A 7,745-nucleotide genomic window follows, 5' to 3' on the forward strand; every position below is an offset into this window, starting at 1 on the left:
TTGGAAGGTGTTTGTTGAAGGTCAATTAAGCAATCAGTCAGCTTCAAATTAAGTTATCAAAACCAATTAAAGCAACATTATGTTCCCATTTTGCCTCAAAATAACCGCTTCAACATCACACTACCTACGAATGAAGAACAAGAAAAATACATATTTCATTCTCGCCTTTTATCTAGAATTTTACTTTGGTTATGTGTCTACAATTCACTGTGAGAAATACGTTCAGCTTTCAGGCAGAAAGTCCTTTTGGAAAACGGGACAATTTATCGGTCTTGGCCAAGTATGTATGACCTTGGCAGAGGTGAAGACAACAAAAACGATGGACAGAGTGACTGAACAAGAACCTTAAGAGGATGAAATCTTGGATTGATTTTTCCTCGTCAGCATCAGAGAGTAAATTGCACTTTGAAACGATAGATAATGGTAGAACATCTAGTCAGTAATTGTCTTAATGTGCATTTTTTGGATTGGTCAGCATGTTAAGATTAAGATTAACTTTATTGATCACACAAGGGGAAATTCTGTTTTTCTACACTCTGTAAGTCATGCAAATGTATGAACACAAACAGCTGGATTTTTCATCCTCACTTTATCAGGAATTTTCCTGCATGTACTCTAGTTTAGTTTCCAAGTGAAGTCAGGTTGAGTCAATATGAGGCAGGAAATATTCAGACAAAATTCACTGTATGAATACGTCCAACAGCACGTAGTAACTCTGCTCCGTCTATTACCTCACTGTTGTAAAACATTACGCTGTAAGTTCCACAGCGTCCTTTTTAATGTCGCTTCTTCCCTCTCAAGTCCCCCCCCACCCCCCACCCTCCTGTCCAACGGGGAGAATCTTCCGCTGTGAGTCGACATGTGTGAAAGAGCAACTCAAGAAGATTTCAGGGCCAAATTGTCCTTAACTATGAATATCTATTGTTTAAGTTTCAGGGAATTTGTAAGGGAATAATTCAATTAGGACCATTTTCTCTTATAGTCCATTCACACTCACACAAAACTCCTTAAAAACTGAAGTTTTCGGTGTGAGCTCCATGTGTGAACGCAAACAGCCACATTTTTCATTCAGACTTTATCCGGAGTTTCTCAGAGTATTTTTTCCGCACAAAGTTAGAGTGAGCTGTTGTGAGGAAGCAGCAGGATATAATCAGTGGTGGTGACTCTCCCGCTGTGAGGTGCATGTGTGAACAACCAGATCAGCCACTATAAAAATGGCTATAGACTTCAATATAATTACAGATGGAGTTGCCACCTGTTGGACATTTTATAAATTGCAGGTTGAAGGCATGTCAGAATTATCTTAAATATTGAAATGTAGAAAATAGATCATGATCCTGTTGACCTTTAATGGCACCAAAAATCAGAAAAAGGTCAGAAAAATCCAGCAGACAAGACGTCCTTTTGTTCCTGAGCTTTAACACACGCACGCACGCACGCACGCACACACACACACACACACACACACACACACACACACACACACACACACACACACACACACACACACACACACACACACACACACGCACACACACACCCAGCGGTCGGCAGGTGGGGTTTTTGATTCAATCAGGGATTCAGGAAGCAAAGCGAGCCAGTGTTGGTAATTGAAAGACAGATGGATGATGTAATATTTCTGAGTGGAGTAGGATCTGGGGTTTAAAGGTCTCAAACCTTGTTAATGAGAGACTGATGGATCAGTTCAGACCGACCAGAATCCAAAGGTTAAGTCCAGTCGAGGATGTTTGTGTGTGGTTATTTGTGTGAGCGTGCACGGAGGTTATTTTAGCGTTGGGCAGGAATGACTCAGTTCACCTGTCAGAGACAATCACAGCTGGGTGAAAACCTTCAGCATTAGGACGACAGTAGCCTCAGAGGGAGAAACAACTCACTGCTCTGTTTGTGTGTTTTACTGCGTGCGTGTGTGTGCGTGTCAGACGGAGGGCTCACTTTAGCTTGTCTTAAATGAGTTACAAACTTAACCCTCCATCAACAAAAAAGACGAGGAAACATTTTGTCTTGAAGAATTAAATTATTTAAAGTAATACATTAATAAGGTGCTGCTTGATGAAAGATGCCTTTAAAAGGAAGAACGTGTGACTTTTTAATCCAGTAGATGTCGCCCTTGAGCACCAGCATGAAACCAAAACAAACTGCTGTTTGGCCACACCTCCTCCATCCTGAAGCCTCCGCTCTCCTGCAGAGACACACCTCCAACCCCTCTCCACTCACATTCACAAAAAGGAGTTATGAATAAGAACGCACCGTAATTAAGCACCATTAATAGTAAGCAGTGGATAAAGTTGTCCTTTGCTTGAGCTGCAATCACCTGTGTCCTGATTTATTTTGTTAGCATACTAATGTTAGCGCTCTTTAGTTAGCTCGTAGCTTCCCTTTTCACATACATTGACACGGAATGACCATGATCAAAAGATGATTATGTGACATCAAAATAAGCAGTGATTATGTTCTTCTTCTTTTCTCTAGTCCTTGACTTAAGGCCCTGACACACCAAGCAGACGGCAAAGAACTAGTGGCGACGAAGGCCGCCCCACGTCTTGGCCAAAAAGTTGCACTTGAACACACCGCAAAGACTACAGGCAACGGCCAACCACACTACGTACGTTCTGCGGAAATAACTCTCCATGCCAGCAGGCGGCGGTAGTCTGTAATCGCCAAAAAAAGGCCAACGGGGGCAGACGGGTAGCGACGTAGCTGGATACACCTCAAAAAGTAGGGGGGCGACCGCTCACAGACAGACCAACGCTGATGGTCTCCTTGGTGTGTCAGGGCCATAAAACAGCTTTTATACACAAGGGGAGGAGCCGGCCGGCCCGTCCATGTAAACACGGCTCTGACAACAACACAGCTAGCGAGACTCGAGCTTCTCCCTCATTGTAGACAGTCATGACTCAGAAACACATTTACACAGGAGAGACTGGATTTATCATACATTTGCGTAACATGTTGCACATTCTTCCTTTAAATAAATTGTATTATTATTAGCAGTTAATTTAATTTTCTGTTTAGTCTAAAGTATAATGATTAAGATTTAGTTTTAATAGAATCCAAAAGGTGAAGAGATTTCTCTATAACATCAGGGGAGGAGAAACACTATTTCAACAACATCATTAAAGTCAGAGAGTCGAGACACGTTCACAAAGAATAAATCAGGCTGCAGGTGTTTATCATGCTGTGACATGTCTCAGGTGATCGGGTCTTATCGGACTTAATGGTCACCATCTTTGTGTCTGGTCTCCATGCTATGACTAAACATCTTTGCCCAGAATCCATTCATGATCCTTTGACCACACCTACAACCTCCAGACGGCCAATCACAGCCTGTTGTCTGAAACAAGCCTCCTCTGACGTCATGAACAGTGTGTGTGTGTGTGTGTGTGTGTGTGTGTGTGTGTGTGTGTGTGTGTGTGTTCATTGTCGGTGCAGACTGTGCGGCTCGATGGAAAAATGTCTCAGTCAAAGGAACAGACGGAACTGTCAATCACTCTGTGACCTTCCTGCCTGCTCTGACATTGACACAGAGGACAATGAGTTTGCAGTACAGACATACACAGGCGCCATGCAGGAATATAACATAAATGAAGGTGCAGATTATTTTTTTACGTGCAGTCAGAGGGACTATAAGCTGGTTTGAAACACATCAGAGACAGGTCACAGACAATCACACGTTGAACCAAACTCCTCCAACAGAGGATCTTAGCAGAACATCTGACTGCTTTGTTCGATTAGTTGTTTAATACGTCGAGACAACTCGCTACAATAACTACAAAACAGGGAATTCTGAAGCCAGAAAAGGTTTGCATGTATGCAGTGCACATATGACCACGCACATTGATCTAAAATGGTTTGTCCTGCAGGGGGCGCTGTACACGAGGGCTCCATTTGTCCAGTAATAATGAGGGGAAAAATGGAAAGGTTGTGGAATAGATCGGCCAAAAATATTTGATCAATATGTATACAGAGTATGATATGACTTACTCTGACTCTGGGGAAAGATGTCAGGAGAGAAGAAATCACTGCATCACTCTTATGCTGTTATTTAACAGAGATTGAAGCGATACCCGACACGTGCTCTCCCCCCTCTGGGTCACCTCTCTGCAGCACCATCTGGTCAAAGGTCAAACCTCCGCAGCTCCTTAGAGTCAGCTGTTATCTCTGCAGCAGCAGCTCCACCTACTGGCTGTTTTAGTTAACTGCATCCAGACATCCAACATCAAGATGACACCTTCACTCTAATTGAGTTTAATAAACTTAATATAAATCATCTCAGACTATTTAAGTTCTAACAGATATTTATTTGAACTTTCTTTAAAGAATAAAGTTTTAGAGAGTTTGATTATTTGTCTTTGATGATTTTAAAGATGAGTTCAGATCCAACACAATGTGTGTAACGTGATAATAAACCAAATAAACATTGAAGCTTTTATAATAAACTGAATGCTTCAACACAAAATTACTCAAAGTCTAACAAAACTCCAAATTCATAATCTTTCTTTGCAGGTCTGCAGGTTTTATTGAATGTAACACCAAACCAGATGTTTTCAGAAGGTTGGTTGAAATAGAAGCTGGATGCTGATTGGTTGATATCGTCTCTCTGAAGGGTCCCAGGTTTGGTCACAAATGAATCGGCAGTCCTTCCCTATGAAACAGAAAAAATACTTTGATTATGCAACAAGAAAAAGTTGATGGTCTACAATGAGACATATCTGCATCACATGTTAACGTTGCTCTTTGTGTTACTTTTATAAACTGGGACTTACCTTAACGATGAAAACACAGCTCAGTTTCTCTCTGCAGCTCGTCTTGTGGTCGTCGCTCTAAAAATGATCCGCTCTGCAGTTGGCGTTTTGTTTCGTCGTCGTTGCAGTAACCCTGGATGTCCTGCAGCAACGATGAGTCTGTAAAACAAACACAGAGTCCAACAGAGAGAGTGAGATGGATGGTCTCTGGATTATTCCTGAAGTTATATTGTCATTGTCGTTACCTCAACACCACTTCTTCATGGAAACTCCGAATGTTCTGCACCTGCTGTCCTACCTGAGACATCCTATTGGTCGTCACCTGCAGGGAAGGGCAGCTGCTGGGGCGATGGAGTCAGAGAAGAGAACAAAAGAATAGTCAGTATAACATGTATCTTTAATATGATTGGATAATGAATTTGTGTCCCTGTCTTTATAAAAACACTCGATGAGAAGCTGACACTCACCTCCACTGGTCCTCTGATCCTACTCGACCTCAGGCAGCCGAGTAGGACAAGAGGAGAGACACAAGATGGTTAGTAAGATGAATAATAATACCACGAGGATGAAGACAGATTAATGTGATTAAAAATGTGATAATAATGAATCAAACAGGAGCAGAACAGTCAGCAGGTCACATTCACCTTCGTCTTCTTCCTTCTTCGTCCTCGAGCTGTGAAGTGAAGAGGCTGAGTTTGACATAAAGGTGAGTCAACAGCCTCTTAAGAGTCAGTTGAAAAAGTTAAATTAAGTTCACAACACAGCGATGGTTTGTATTTGAAGGAGGATGATTATCATCCAATCACAGTAACAGTCTCATAAATCAGACACAGATCGGAACTCCATCGGAGCATGTATTTTCACCTTCATCAAATAAAATCAGAACATCCTCTCACATTACATCATGTTTGACCCCACACTTCTCTCTGATGGGACACTGTGGAGTTTCTAACAGGAGCCCACTTACCTTTAGTTTGCAATAAACTATAAGCTGTGGCAAAAAGTTCCCAGATGTGCCACAGAGCTCCGGGCGTCATTATGCATGCCCAAACCAGAGTGCCTTTATAAACTCTAGCACGAGAAAGAACCACTAAATACACAGGTGTGAACTTCCTGTCAGGATAAACGTGTTCTCTTATATTTAGTTACTGTCACATGAGTTACAGACAACGCGCGTGGAGGAGAGAGGAGCAGACACACGGAGCGTTTCAGACTATCTGCATCATCTCTTCTCTTAACATCAGAACACAACATGACCGAGGAGAAAACATTCCTCAATCATCTCTGAATATATTTTTAAATGACTTATTAATACATCTGTGACGAAACTTCAACAACCAGGCTTTTTAAATTTGCTCCATGGCGAACAAGAAAAATACGTTTTTGGCATTATTTGAAAAATGGCCTGGTCGCCATCTTTTTCTCCTCAAATTGAGACGATTAATTGAGTCAAATTGACCCTCAAACCAAAATAAAGTTGTTTTCAAATCAGTTCGCACCTGCTTACAAATTCCACTTTTCCACCCGCAACAGCCAGACACATTTTAATCATGAAATCATCGTTTTAAAATCAAGAAAACGTTGAGTAACTCCAACAATTATTGTTTTCTTAACAACCCAATGAAAACTCTTTTAACTTTCGATTTACGTACATTCATCCATTGAACATACTTTGTTTCATAAACCTCATTTAAATGTTTAAAGAAAGATAAACGAACACATTTAGCATGAAAATAAAAAGATGTCTTACCAGCAAAGCTGCTGAGCCATCAACTGACCCCAGTCAGCAGGCGGTCCATCACGGGGGCTCCGGTAGCAGACGGGTTTCCCTGCAGGTATCTCTCCATCGAGGTTTCTCCTTCAGGTGTTTGATGAGTTTAGGTGTTCAGGTGTTTGATGAGTTCAGGTGACCAGGTGTTTGATGAGTTCAGGTGTTCAGGTGTTTGATGAGTTCAGGTGTCCAGGTGTTTGATGAGTTCAGGTATCCACTTAGAGAGGTTTCTCAATCAGGCCGACAGGTGTCAAGTTCGAGTGCAAATGAGATATTAAAAAGTTGTTGCGCTCTCACGTGACCTCGGGTCAAACGTCACCTCTGTGGGGACATGAGTGAATATCATAATTGAAGCTAATGTGTGGAGAGACATGTAGAGAAAGGAGCATGTAGTTATATGCACATCAGGTAGGTGCAGGGCAAAGCAAAACAGCAGCCTGAGGAAGAAGATCTGCCCGCACACTTGCTCAAATGCCACAAAATTGAAATTTTAAATCCATCACAACCACAACGCTTCCACCGGAGGTCTTCACTAATAATAATAATTATTATTATCATCTTGTCAAAACAAAACTTAACAATGAAGCTGAAGTGTAAAATCCTGCAGCTCCTCAAGTGTCCACTAGAGGCTGGCTGCAGAAGCACAGGAAGTCACACACACTACATTCAAAAAAGCAGAAATTAACATGTTTACAGCCTGGTTCATAAAACCAAATAGGTCTCATTAGCTCATGTCTCGATCGACACACACTGTACGGGGGGTGAATGTTTTGATGACTCGTCTGTTTTGATTTGAAGGTAGATAAGAGTTATTCACAATAAGGCGTGTAGCTGACCTGATTGACAGGCGTAGATGATTGAAATGAGGCTTAAAACCTGCTTCAGCTCCTGAGACAGAGGCTGCATCCGAATTGCCAAGTACCTACTCAATCTGGCAGTAGGCAGTACCTACTATCCGTGCTGTATACTGTTAGTACCTACTATTCAGGAGGCACACACAGTAGGCAGATATTTGTTCCTACTTCATCTGATTCATTCAGTATGGAAGTGGCGTCATTTACATTACCCGAACCGGCCGCATTCACCAGAATTGACCTCTGTAAAAGTCGGGTTGTGCAGGGTGACAGTTCCTATAATCAGCCCCACTCCCTGTGTAGCTGTCTGACCATTTCCACTCGATTTTACTGTACAGGCCGATCCAGACAAAATGT

General features: G+C 41.9%; 1 long non-coding RNA gene across 1 annotated transcript; it reads right to left on the reverse strand.

Annotated features, from left to right (window-relative positions):
• Positions 1-4,513: 4,513 nt before the first annotated feature.
• Positions 4,514-5,106, reverse strand: LOC136177480 (uncharacterized). The gene is made up of 3 exons (XR_010665093.1): positions 5,009-5,106; positions 4,785-4,922; positions 4,514-4,663 (listed from the first exon to the last, which is right to left on the reverse strand). It is a non-coding gene; the product is annotated as an uncharacterized lncRNA (long non-coding RNA).
• Between the last annotated feature and the right edge of the window lie 2,639 nt (positions 5,107-7,745).

Source organism: Labrus bergylta, chromosome 22 (genome assembly GCF_963930695.1).
Source record: "Labrus bergylta chromosome 22, fLabBer1.1, whole genome shotgun sequence".
In the NCBI taxonomy this organism is placed as follows: domain Eukaryota; kingdom Metazoa; phylum Chordata; class Actinopteri; order Labriformes; family Labridae; genus Labrus; species Labrus bergylta.